At 36.8% G+C, this 14,414-nt stretch overlaps 1 protein-coding gene across 1 annotated transcript in view; it reads right to left on the bottom strand.

Moving 5' to 3' along the window:
- The window catches only part of SLIT3 (slit guidance ligand 3), a 798,116-nt gene that overhangs the window by 337,478 nt on the left and 446,224 nt on the right, over positions 1 to 14,414 (bottom strand). The window lies entirely within an intron of this gene.

Genomic DNA, 14,414 nt, shown 5'->3' with positions numbered 1-14,414 from the left:
CCTTAAAACACCGGGTTCCAATCTTTCCTGTCACTGAGGTGTCCCTCCACCCCCTTGCAGTCTTTGCTCGTCCCCCAGGAGGAGGCTTGCTCATAGCCTGCCACGCTGCTCTGTCTCTTCTCACTGACTGTCTGAAAGAACTGCACAGTACAGCACACTGAAGCCTGTCAGGTCTCAGTAAATATTAATTGCGCTTTTTTTTCTTTCTTTCTTTTTTTTTTTAAGGCAGAAGGGAGTAATTTCATTACATTAGGGCATCCAATCCATTATGAGCTTTTACCGTCATGTCACTGAAACAATTTCATTAAGCTAAAGGCCTGTAAATCATTGGAGGTCACTGCACTGCCCTCTGCGACCTCCCAGAATGCCTTTTTTTCTTTTACTGGAAGTTGCAGTCCTCTGTCCTGAAAGTACTAAATCTCAAGGCTTTATCTGCCCAAGAGCTGCAAGAGTGCGTGGGGAATATACCAATTCCAAATTAGACTCAACTAATCTAATTTTATAGTCTTTTTATTATTCTAAGCACCAAATGTCTGTGGTGTTTGAGGCTTCTCTCTATTGTTACTGGTCCCATCTGGTTGGTCATTCTATTGAAAGATTTTTCACTAAATACAGGTTCTGCCTAACTGTATCAGTGAGAGAAATCCATTGATAGAAAATATTCAAGAAATTGTGTGCACGCACACACACCCACAATTACAGTCTTAATAATGTAGTACTTTGCTATGAAACAAGTGTAATTTAATACACCTAAGATTGATTTTTCACATTTATTTTACCCAGATATGCATGTTTAAATATATTTTACAGTATTTGGGAACATATGGGTACATATGCATACGTGTGCATTTCAACTAGAAAATTATTTTTTTTTGCTCCCAGTGCTTGAATCAAAATGTACAATGTAAGGGTTTAAGTCCCTATGTATCTGATAATTTACATTACACTCTGTACAAAAATCTGTATTATATGATACTGTATAAGCTATACATACATTTAAATACAATACAGACATTGCAAAAGATGTGAATACACACCCCTTGTTCTGTGTGGTCCTTTGCCTAGACTACAAGGTTGGCGGGACTGTCTGTTCTGCATGTCTGTATAGTATCTAGCACAACGGTGCTATGATCTTTTTGGGGTTTATAGGTGCAACTGCATATTAAACAAAATTATTATAACTATTATATACACAGTGTACATACACACTTGCACCAGTACAGATATGTTCATGTGGTGTGGTAGAAAAATCATCATCCTCTGTGCTCTGCACTGTACAGACATTTAAGAAACCATGCATTGCCCCAGCAACCTTCCAGTGAACATAGAAATAAACCATCAACTAGACACAATAATAACTATAATACAATAAAAGATAGTTAGCATCTTTTTAGGTAGAAAGCATGTATTAATTTAAAGTTCTAAATGACTGTAGCATTCATTTGGAACTTCTTCATGAATCACCATATAGGTACAAATTGAGCCTACTGATATACATTATGCTGAGTATGTATATATCTAAAGCCCAAGTGTCATTTACCCAAGCTGATGTGGTCCTATCGTAATGGACCAGGCTCAGTAAACGCCAAGCTTTTTATGATTTAAAGTGTATGAAATATCATACTGATTATCATGGCTACCAAACAGCTTACAAGCATAAACCCAGTTTAAGTTTCTCATAGTTCTCATAACTTAACAAAACATGCTGAATTTGGCAAATCTTTGAGCAGCATCCCTCATGCTGAAACAAAAGATGTAACATAATCTAAAGGGGATCACACACACACACACACACACACACACACACACACACACACACACACACACACTTCTGCATCTTTTGGGAGTAGAAGGAAGGAGTTGCTAAGGGGCTACTTTTTGGATCTTTATTTACTGGTGGTTTCTGAAATGTTAACATTTGTCACTTTACTGGAACGGTGTCTAAGTGATCATTTAGGTGTCAGGATTGCTATAACAAGCATTAAAAATGGAGTAAAACACATGATATCTCTTGTGTGTGTGTTTAAGAACTTTATATTGCAACTTGCTTCCTCAGGTACATTATTCATCTAATTCACATGTGCTTTGCATTTGATGTTAAAGAAAAATCATGTTAAAGAAAAAGCAAGAGCCAGCGATTAGGTGAACACGGGTACCACCTATTTCTTTCTTTTCAAACTCATTAGGTTGTGTTGCCTAGTTTTAATTGAGGTACGGGATGCTATCTACTTTACTGCCAAATATGCTAAGATCTAAGTAAATAGGCCCAGAGTGATTAATATATGTATTCAACATCAGAAAGCCTTCTGTTAGTCATATAAGTCTATGTAAACAGCGTAATTTTTTTTTTTAATAATGCTGTTCTGTTGCTTGGATTTTATGGTAAAATGTATTTAATAAATCATATATAGTTCTCTGTGGGCCCAATACTGCCAACAGTAACTACCAAGCTTAATGCCTGAGGGGTCTATTAATCAACGGGACCATTCACAGCAGTAAGGTAAGCACTACATGCTTTGCAGAGCTAGTATATTCATAGGATCGGGCCCCAAATTATTAAGCTTTCTAGATGGATCTCATTTTGCATTAGTTACACCTGCCCTTTAGGACTAATTTCAGCTTCCTAACAAACAAGCTATAGGAGCACGATGTCTGAAAGACAGCCAGGTTAAGCATTTAGGGAATGCAACAGGGGGCCAGTGTCACCTGAGTTTTAGTCTTAGTTCTGTAAATGATTAAGGCCCCATTTCTGCAAACACTTATGCATGGGCTTAATTTTAAGCATGCAAATTATCACTCTGAAGACAATGGGATTAATCATCATCTTAAATTTAATCATGTGCTTGTTTGCAAGATTGGGGAAACAAATCATATGCTGTGATACTCAAAATGGACAACTTGTGCTTTTAAAGAAAAAAAATCAGGATCTGAGAAAAGCTACAGCATACAGGGAAAAACTGAAGAGTCAGAGAAAAAAAAAATAGAGGACGCAGGACTACATTTCCCTGAGGTACACATTGTACCACAACTGTCTCCACTTATCACTTAGCTCTGAATGTAGTGTTCAAACATGCACATAAAAGAACTACATATTCATTTGTCAGCTATTACTATCTTTCAGGTAAGTTTAAAAAATGGCATCCGTTTTATGTGACAGTTTTGTGTGTCAGTTTTCAGACATTTGTTGAAGAGATGTTTCTCCTCGCTATTGCCAAAATAATATATCTAAGGAAGGCTGCATCTCTGATGATTAGAGCAGAGGACAGGAGGACATCAGTCCTGGGTTCTGGTATTCTTCTGCCACTCAGATGATGTGTGAGCTTTGGAAAGTTGCTCTTTACCTGACTTTCTCCCCACCTATGAAATGAATACAACACTGACCACATGGGGATGTTTCGAGGCTTACCTAACACTTGAAAAGTGGTTGGATTGCCTCTTATGAAAGGCACTATAAAATGTGCCCACTGCAACCTTTATGAAAGTGGGTCTTTTTATAGCTGGCTGGAAGAAAAGAGGGTTTACCCCTGTAGAGCTCCCTTATAGCAAGTAGGGAGAAATGGGAAAGTTCATAGGGATGCACGGGAAGGGCAGGAAGCAGATGGGGCCAGGTTAGGACAAGGTCACTGCATTGTCCTTCATGCTGACTAGAAGAGTAGGAGGGTATTTATGTCCCAAGCAACCTCTTTACCAGGACTGGGCTACCCACACATGTACTTGGCAAATGGGTTCTCTTTTGACCCACTGTGGGAATTATGCTAATTGCCCTATTCTTTTCAGGGCTGAGAAGGAATTTTCCCCTTACCCCCGGATTGGCCGAAGCCAGCTCATTTTTTTCACCTGCCCCACAGCTATTCTGTGACCTTATGGGGTGGAGTAAGGGGATTAGGTTATACTGTCACAATTTACTACATAAAACCTGTGGTGGATTTCCAGTGCACGTACTTGGTATAGAAGGGATACAGTTATTGGACAAAATGGATTGGGAAAGGATTTAGAGGAAAGCATTCCTTAAGGAAATTAAGTAAGGGGGGGGGTTGGGGCTCCTACATCTCATCAGCAGGGAGCCAACCCCCTCCTTTTCCTGTCCCCCTTGAAGGGGTAAAGGAAGAGGGTTTGGGGCTCCTAGCTCTTGTCAGTGGGAAGCTGACCCCCTCCTTCCTGAGCTGTACAATATGTTGCCTTGTACCCCTGGATATTATAAGTGAATAAAGTTGCAGCTAATTAAACCACATCCATGATCTCCTGTTTTTCTTCCACACAGACGGACAGATACAATGTATTCTTATGATTAATAATAAGGAATATGTTTGGATAAAATTAACAATTTGAACTACAAAAGAAAATAACAGAGGAAACAAACTGCATCTTTCTGCTCAGGCAGTCGCTCCTGGGGTATTACTGGAGCCTCTGAACAGCAGGCAGACATACAATATGCATCATGTAGACTGTGATAACTAGAAACAAAGGTGGTGGTGGGGCGGGGGGATATCGAGGAAGGAGTGCCAGATTTAATTTTGAACCTCCAGGCTTTTGTCAGGAGGTTCAAAATTAACAGGAATTAAAGTATTTGTGTAGGTTTAAATGGTAAACCCCTCATGAATAATTTCATACATTAGAGCCTGGACTTGGGTCCATGGCTTTTGTCAGAAGTGTCTCTTGCTTTGACGTCAGCAAACATGGGAAACCCTGCAACATATGTGTGATTAAATAGCTGCTCTGACTTCACCCATGAGGCTTCAGGGAACTGAAACTTCTATGACAGGCAATTAAATCCTACTAGACAATAACAACAGCTACAGATATATAACAAAAGAAGTCAGAAAAAAAGAATAAAATTGGATATCAAGGAAAAGATGTATTAGCTACTTAAGATAAAGGTAACGTTTGGGACAGGAACACTTGAAGCTTGTAAATTGTTGACTGAAGAAATGAAATATTTCTTTTTAAAATAAATCTGCTCTTGCAGATATAAAAAAAAATCACAGAACTATAGGGCAAGAAGGGGACAACTAGTCTATCCCTCTGCATTGAGGCAGGATTAACTATACCTAAGATACACCATGTATTTGTATAATAATATGGTGTTATGTATAGTATAATTTCATGTCACCCATTTACTCTCAGTGTTTTCAATAAGAAGCATAGAAAATATAAATTATAATTGACCAAGAAATTATGTGACTGATGGATAATTATTGGTCTTTAAAACTGGCATTTTATAATACAAAATTAAGATAAAACATCTTTCGTTAAAATTGAGAAACAATGCTGCACCACTATAACTATTAAATCCTTGTATTTCAACTGTTATTTAATCCAAGAGATGGAGCTAAGTTTTAGCACCAAATTCCCATGATACTGCAACACTTTGGCTCATATATTGGGATTTGCATATTATCTACCATAAGGTGAGAGTTAAATTTCAAATTTCATTCTAAGAAAGAATAGGATTTCAAAATGTTGATTTCCTTTTGCCATTAAAAATTCCTTAATATTCAAAAATCTAAATTGATCATTTTGGTAATTATTCTGCAAATAACACTGTTCCTTTGTTCTATAATCAGATACCAAATGCAACAGAATTAACTACCTTTTGTGCAACTAACAAGCCTATGTACAGAAAGAAAGAGACCATCAAGCACTAAGCATGTTGAAACAACAAGCTAAATTCTCACTTTGTTTTACTATATTTTGTTTATTTGTAGTATAGGAAGATATTTTTTAAATGTAAAAATATTAGTCAGGACATTGTAGAATCCAAATGATCTAGTCAGAGAACAGACAGAATACTAGTTTAATTAATGTCTTCACTTTGTATGCCTGGTCTGGAGCCTGGTTAAAAATTTAAAGATTAATCTGTTTTAACAAGGACTATTAGGCATACTTTGCAGTTATTTTCATTTAATACATTTTATTTCCAGTATTTTATATTACTATTTAGCATACATGTTTCTTAAGTGGAAGAATAGTTTTACATCCTAATAGTTGTTCATTTAAGAGAACTCCACACTAATACAAATGCACATGACAGATTAATATCTCAAAATCATGTCATGTGTTAGCTAATGAAAAAATATTTCACACATCAGTGGGAAATGTCAACAACAAATTCATTTTCACATTAAAATATTTTACTGCATTTTAGACTGAGATTTTTTACGGATATTTAGTGGGAAGGTGCTTTGACTGTACCCTTTTTTAAAAGAACACTGCCAAGGAATTTAGGCCAAAAATTAAGATATACTCATTTTGATAGATGTGTTCATAGGAACTTTTTCTTAAAACTCTAGAGGAAACAACTGTCTGGATGTATTTCCCCTGCAGTGTATGCACTCCGATAGTGCAGCACTTAGATTGTTCATAAGAACCAGAAACAGACTAGTCTACATTTGCTGTCCAAATCTAGAGTCTGATCCTGCAGATGCTTAAGCACATGAATAATTTGAAGAAAACTGGCCCAACACACATAAGTAAAATTTATCACATGCCTAAGAATTGAAGGATTGGGCGCTTAGAGGGGTTTCATACATAAAGAAACTCCCCAGAGGGGGCCCGGAGGTACACATTTTTAATTCTTTCAGTTTCAATAATCAACAAGTGTATTAACAAAAGAAGAGGGAATTTTAAAAACATTGGTTTTAATCAATTTTCATTTTTCACACTTAATTTTACTCATCTTTGAAGAATTGCAACAAAACAATTAAAATCTCTGATAATATTTTAAACATGTGTAGGTTAAATAAATTGTTTTTAACATTAAAATACAGGTTGAATGGGGTAAAAATGCTGGAGCAGTCTCTATGGGGGAAGAGCTAAAGTGATCAGTCTGTAATCCAGCTCTGACATTTTGAGCCTTACTCCAGAATTGCATCTTTTTAATGACAGTATGGTTTTGGAGACAGCAACAGTCAAAGCACTATGCAGAAATAGCTCATTTGCATAGCATAACTGGTCAGGTCTGATCAATTCTCAGTTCCCTTCTGTGTTACCAAGGTTGTTAAGTAACAGATTAGGTTTTATATATATATATATATATATATATATATATATATATATATATATATATATATATATATATTCTGCAGTCTATGAAGTTTAAAGTTACCAATATTTGCTCTCTCTGTATATAAAATTACCTGGCTTTGTTATTTTGGGGGCAAGCAGCATTTTATATAAACATCACATCAATTTAAAGCAGTACTTAAATAACAATTAAAAAATTAAAACCTTCCTCCTCTCCCCCACATCCAACATCCCCATTTCAATTTCATGGTATTTACAACATCCTTATTTTACTGTCCCCCATTACTGATGTAACGAATAGTGCATACCAAACACACAAATGGCTGTCTCCATAGCAATTGGGGCAGGTTTTGTGGTTGCCCTAGTTACTCCTGACTGATAACCATCTGTTGTTCTTCACTGCCATAGGCCCAACAGGAGGGGAAATCAGAAAGATAAAATCGGTGATTGTTAGACCATTTGAAAAGGTATCTGTTGTATAGTTTTTTAACCCCCGGGAAAGGATTTGTACTTATTTGGGTTCCAGTTTGGTCTTGTACTTTCAGTAAATGTGAACAAAATATCTTTGTGTAGAAGAAGACTCTATTGCCAAGCTGGATCAAAGAGGGCATTACCCTGAAAGCAAAAATTTGCCAGTCTTTCACTGAATTGATACAATTTTACACCCATTATCACATTTTTCTTTTTGAGCTAGAATCACAAGGGTTCTAAGGTTCCATTCACAAAACAGGAGGAGGAAGAGGTGGTGGTGCTCTTAGACCCAATAGTCCAGTTATCTGGGTACTCACCTGAAATGTGGGAGGGAGACCAAGGTTAAAATCCCTGCTCTGAAGCAGGAATTTTAAACCAGGTCTTTCCCACTCTAAGGAGAGTGCCCTGACAACCAGTCCATAGGCTATTCTGGGATGGCTCTCTCAATCTCTCCTGCTGAAGCCGTTCCACTTTGTATACATATTGATTGACAAAGGGATTTGAACTTGGGTTTCCCATGTGAGTGCCCTAACCACTATAGCTATAGAATCATTCTCAGTCACTCTCTCTCTCTGGCCCAATGACTATTCAAGTATTTTATACAAAGTAGAATGGCTTCAACAGGAGAGTCTGAGAGGCACACAACCCAGAATTGCCAATAGTTTGGTGGTTAAAGGTATTAGTTAAGGAGTGGGAAGATTTGAGTTCAAGTCCTTGCTCTAGGGAAGGGATTCAAACCTGAGTTTCCTACATCCCAGACGTGTACCCTAAACACTAGGCTATTGGATATAACGGGATTGCTTTGTCTTCCTCCTCCTGTTTTGTGAATCTAGCCCTTCATTTCCTTAGCTTTTATTAAAAAGAAGTTAATAATGCCCAGAAACTAAACGTTTCATGTAAAAAAAAAATTGTTCAACCCCAAATCCATCTGTCAATTTTTTGATTCCGAAAAATTCTGGAAAATGTAGCTTTTGGTTCCTGTTGAACCAAACTTCAACCCCCTGCCCGCCAACACTGTCAGAGAACCAAAAAGTCAGTTCTTTGTCCATCTCTAGCCATGGTGTAGCAAAGCAAGATTATTTAACAAGGGTGCTTGGCAGAAATTATATAAATTTCATGTTTCATTGTTTGCATTATTGTTTTAATACAGATATATTTTTTAAAAACATGTCTTTGAGGGAATACTCAGGTTTCTAACCCTATAAGAAGGCATGTATTCTCTGGAGGACTTGAAGGGAGATAGGATGGAGTGGTGATGATGAAGATGGGACATATGACAGATCTTAACCACTAAGATAGCCTGTGAGCTCCCCAGGGGTCAGTCACCCATACTCACTCATCTAAAAAATCAAGAGGAAGATGGAGCAGGTGGCAATATTGCTGCTGAATCTCCAAGCATTTGTCCACTCAAGTCACACCAGTTCCATTACTTGAATTTTTTGGTATATTCCATTCTACCACCTTGTAGTCAATATCCATTTAATTTTTATGGATGACTTGAGAAAAAACCAAATGAGCCAAAGACAAATGAGAAGATTAAAAATGAGGGATACATAATACCAAAGTAATAATTGTTCTGAGTTATAGCATTATAGCATCAAAATCACCTGGACATTTAGATTTTACTTTAAAAGGGAAAAAAGGAGAAAAGTTTGTGGGTGGTTTTTAAATTAGAAACTGAAGATTCATGCTACACTGAAAATATACTGAAGAATATCCAAGATGAGGGACAACTAGTGTATTGACTACATCATCTTAGCAACATGCCACTGAATTATTAAACTGGACCTTTGTATAATAAGCCCACTAGATAGTTTGTTGAGTTGCAAACTGGGATCAGCAGCCAACAAAAGTATTCCAGTAAGTGATTCTGGTTTACCAATATTCTATTTTTTTCTTAAGTTCCAGCAAGGAACGTGCCAAGGAGGGGGGAGGGAGTTTTAAATATCTCAGTGCATCCCTTTCTACACACAGTTCCTCTATACCCCCAAACTACTGCTCAATTAATAATGATTTGACTTGAATTGACAGTCACAGTGGCATTTGTAGTGAAGGCTATAGATTTCAAGCTGATGCTTTAGCCTTAAATCATGCTATTATGACTAGTAATAGCCAGGGTTTCCCCAATATGGACAATTCTTAGCGTAGGCCTAGTCCTCATAGGCTTTCCTAAGGAGCTGTACAGGGCAATTACAGGAAAGGTGTGGGGGCAGGTGTTCAGACGATCAGGTGCTGCATATGACTGGAGCCAGCTCAGAACACCTACAGAATGCAGCTATCTGTTAATATGCTGACATGGCAAAAGTGACTCTGCCCTTGAGGCACTGGGGTTAAATTATTCTAATGAGTTTTATTGTGGGTCACTGAAAAATTAAGTAGTGCACAATAAGCCTCCTTGATTGCTCTAAGGGAGTGAGTATGGGGACACAAGGTATTCTGTTTTACTATTGCTTTATTCTCTTCTCTATCTGTCTGTCTGTCTCAGTATGAAGAGAGCTGAAGAATTGGGTTTGCATATTTAAATGCCCTGGGTCCCAGATACTAGGTCCCTCACCAAAGGCTCTTAAGCAAAGTAAGCAGTCATGGGACAAGAGGGAAGATCCTCTCATGGGATCAGTAACTGGTTAAAAGACAGGAAACAAAGGGTAAGAATAAATGGCAGTTTTCAAAATAGAGATAGGTAGATAGTGGTGTCCCCCAGGGTTCTGTACTGGAACCAGTGCTGTTCAACATATTCATAAATTATCCTGAAAAAAGGAGTAAACAGTGAAGTGGCAAAATTTGCAGATGATACAGAATTACTCAAGAGATCTCACAAAACTGGGTGAGTGGGCAAAATAATGTCAAATGAACTTCAATGTTGATAAATGCAAAGTAATGCACATTGGAAAACATAATTCCAACTACACATACAAAATGATGGGGCCTAAATTAGCTGTTAACACTCAAGAAAGACATCTTGGAGTCATTATGGATAGTTCTCTAAAAACATCCATTCAATGTGCAACAGCAGTTAAAAAAACTAACTGAATGTTAGGATCCATTAGGAAAGGAACAGATAATAAGATAGAAAATATCATAATGACTCTATATAAATGCATGGTATGCCCACATCTTGAATGCTGCATGCAGATGTGGTCACCCCATCTCAAAAAACATATATTAGAATTGGAAAAGGTAGAGAAGGGCAACAAAAATGATTACAGGAATGGAACAGCTTCAGTATGAGGAGAGATTAAAAAGAATGGGACTCTTCAGCATGGAAAGGAGATGACTAAGAGGGGATATGATAGAGGGCTATAAAATCTTGACTGGTGTGGAAAAAGTGAATAAGGAAATGTTATTTACTTCTCCACATAACACAAGAATTAGGGGTCACCCAATGAAATTAACAGGCAGGAGGTTTAAAACAAACCAAAGGAGGTTTAAAACAAACCAAAGGAAGTACTTCTTCACACAATGCACAGTCAACCTGTGGAACTCTTTGCCAGGAAATGTTGTAAAGGCCAAAACTATAACAGGGTTCAAAAAAGAATTAGATAAGTTCATGGAGGATAGGTCTATCAAGAGCTATTAGACAGGATGGTCATAGCCTCTGTTTGCCAGAAGCTGGGAGTGGACAACAGGGAATTCCTGTTTTTCATTTCCTCAGAAGCACTGGAATTGGACACTGTTGGAAGACAGGACACTGGGCTAGATGGATCATTGGTAATGGCTAGGTAGGCAGTGATGTGTGATTGGCTAAAAATTGCACACACCCTGTTATTTTTGTCTTCTCCACACACGCGCCAGTCCAACACTCTTGTTTGCCTCATGAACTTATGTTGTTTAGAACAATGTTGTTTAGAAATGCCCAATGTCTAGCAATCATGGCAAATGACTTGATTTATACAATACTGTTAGAAGCCCCGCCATTCTGATAAGATGTGAAATTGAAGACATTCCACTACAACTGAAGACAACTGGCTACCCAGCTGAAGATCTCATTGCACTTTTCTAAAAGAGCAAGCATTCTGTTGTTCACTGCTGTATGTATAGTACTACTGAGTGTGTAATACCTGCATGATTTACCTAAGGTGTTATTGCAATACCTATACCTGTATCTAGCAAACCGAGTTGTAAAAAGGTGCGGGATATTTAGTGAAAAAGAGGTGCTAGATAAAACCAAATTGCATTTTATTGTCTATTTGCTTTCTTTTTTAGGATGAAAAATGAATATTAAAATATAAATAAAATAAAATATATGGAGATATACCTATCTCAGAACTGGAAGGGACCCTGAAAGGTCATCAAATTAGTTAAATTCAGTGGGACCCAAAGATGACCACCAACAACAGAATTACTTCTGACTTATTACAAAAAAAGTTCATATTTACCAAACCAACAATTATCTAATTGCCTTTTTTCCCCTTTCTGGGTTTTCTCTTGATTTACTTTTTTTTTTTTTAAACTAGCTTTATATGTGTTGTATACAACCAAAACTCAATGGGTGCTTTAGAAATGTACATTGAAAATTAAATTAAATTGTACAAAGATTAATATCAAAGACTAAATGCTCCTTTAGGGATTCAGCGAACATTCATTTCATTTGTGTAACAGTTACTAAATAAGCTACCACATAGATTTAGTTTTACAAGCATTTTGTAACCAATATTTTTACTTGATATTAATCTGTCTCTCTCCGATACGTCAAGATCACAGTACAGGTACTGAATTTTTGTTAGCAGCTCACTGACCTTGTGAGCAGCACTCTACTGAATCTCTCTACCACAAGGACGTCTGTGTGGTAAAAGTGCACATAACATTTGTGATGAATCTTGCACATATTCTTTCTTTCCCCCTAAATTAAATTGTGTGACCATTTCACTTAATTCAAAATATCAAATGGCATATGTCTATCGTAGATACTTATCTGACCTGCTTCACCAAAGTTTTTGAGTCTCTCACAATCTTTCATGTATTTATCGGTCCAACTTGCAGATACCCAGCTGATAGCCGGATGAGGTTTTCTAAGACCTCAGGAATTCCATCTCCAGAATATCTACATTATTTTTTTAATTAATTTTTTTTTCTAATGTCAACTGTTAGCCCAGAGTGAAGAAAACTAGAGATTTTACAATGGAGAAGCAGAAAACCTAAGAATGATGATACAATGGATCCGTATTGATAATGTAAGCATCACTGCACAGTACAGTTATAAAGATAAAAGGAGAAAATTGTACACATGATATTACAGTATTAAGGTTTTTATTGAATCAACATATCTCTAATTAGTAATACTATCAGGAAGCAGTATTGGTACCCGATATCATCATGTAAGCCTAGTTCTTGTGTAGGATTTAAAGCAGTCAAACAGACACTAATACACTTCATTCAGCTTTCCTTCTGGATCTCTATTACCTTTGAGAGATTAGCTGATACACAAAGAATATCTCAGATCTGGATCTGAAACATCATAGTTTAGAAATCTAGATACAAAGGGGCAACCATAATCTCAAAGACTGCATATGTTACCAAAAACAAACCATGCGTCAGTTCCAGGTGGGTTTATTCCTCTGTTTTGAAGAGGGACACACTTCTAATATGACAGTTAGAAAGTCTCAGTTTATCTCTAGGGGAAGCATTTCTAATTAGGGGGATGGTGAAAGAATTATCCCTTACAGAAGGTGATAAAATGTTTTTAAAAAAAGCAAACAAATCCACTCTCTCCAAATATAAAATAATCTTACTCCTGAGTGACAAATAAAGATTTAGACAGATGTGGTCTATTTTTGTGAGACATGTGGGTAAATTTTTTTTAACTTAAATATTTTTTTAAACAGGAAATATTGAAGATATAGGTTTACATTCAGATATTTCTTTCTATAATAGGAATTAATATTTTTTCTGTGGAATTTGTGGCTTTTATTTTGTTAATGAAGTAATTTTAAAAAGTAAAACCCTCAGGCCCTCTTAGGCAACTTTATTTGGCAAATGTAAACAGCCATATATCTAACCTGATCATCCATATTAATTATTAACCATTAACTAATTATTCAAAGAGCTTCATGAAACTGGAGTTATCGGCTAAGAAGTTGAAATGTAGCACACACAGTCAAACTCAATCTGCAAAGTAAGACTTTCAACCATTCTTTCTTGCTTCCAAATTCCTTTATAAAGATTTTCTTCATCAATATATCCATTAAAGAGACAACTGCTTTTCCCTCACCAACCAAGTAATCTATAGGAAGTCCAGCACAAACACATGTTTGAGTGTACAGTATTAGCTGCTATTCCCTAACAGGTTCAGGTAGCAGTTTGGGTCAGAACGGCCCTGTCAGTAATCTTAGCTGACTATTATAACCCAACTTCAAAATGTCTGAATCATAATGAAAGGGGAAAGCACTTTCATAAAATATACAGAGACAAGAACTGTCCCAAAATTGTTTTTTTAATCTTTTTTTTATCTTAGTCTTGCTACTAAAACAACAACACTTTCGTACGTATGTAAAGAAGATACCTGTACAATCTTGGCTTGATAGTACATTTCTCCAGTCCTTATCATCTTCGCCAATCTAATTCAGAATGTCTGCTTGCCTAAATTATTGGCAACAGGATCTTGCTGCTTAACCCCTTCAGTGCCTGAAGGTTAACACCTAATTAAGCTCTATGGTTACTCAAGAGAAAACCCTTATAAGCAACACCCTTAAAAAAGCAATGTGAGTTAGTGGTAGCAAGGAAAAGGCTTGGAAAGCAGTCTGTTCAACTATATTTTAAACCACTTTAAAAAAACAACGAGGAGTCCTTGTGGCACCTTAGAGACTAACAAATTTATTGGGCATAAGCTTTCGTGGGCTAGAACTCACTTCATTGGATGCATGGAGTGGAAAATACAGGAGCAAGTATAAATACATGAAAAGATGGGAGTTGCCTTACCAAGT

Source organism: Emys orbicularis, chromosome 8 (genome assembly GCF_028017835.1).
Source record: "Emys orbicularis isolate rEmyOrb1 chromosome 8, rEmyOrb1.hap1, whole genome shotgun sequence".
Taxonomy (NCBI): domain Eukaryota; kingdom Metazoa; phylum Chordata; order Testudines; family Emydidae; genus Emys; species Emys orbicularis.
Note: the sequence above shows the minus strand (reverse complement) of the source record. Positions and strands in the feature narration are given on the sequence as shown.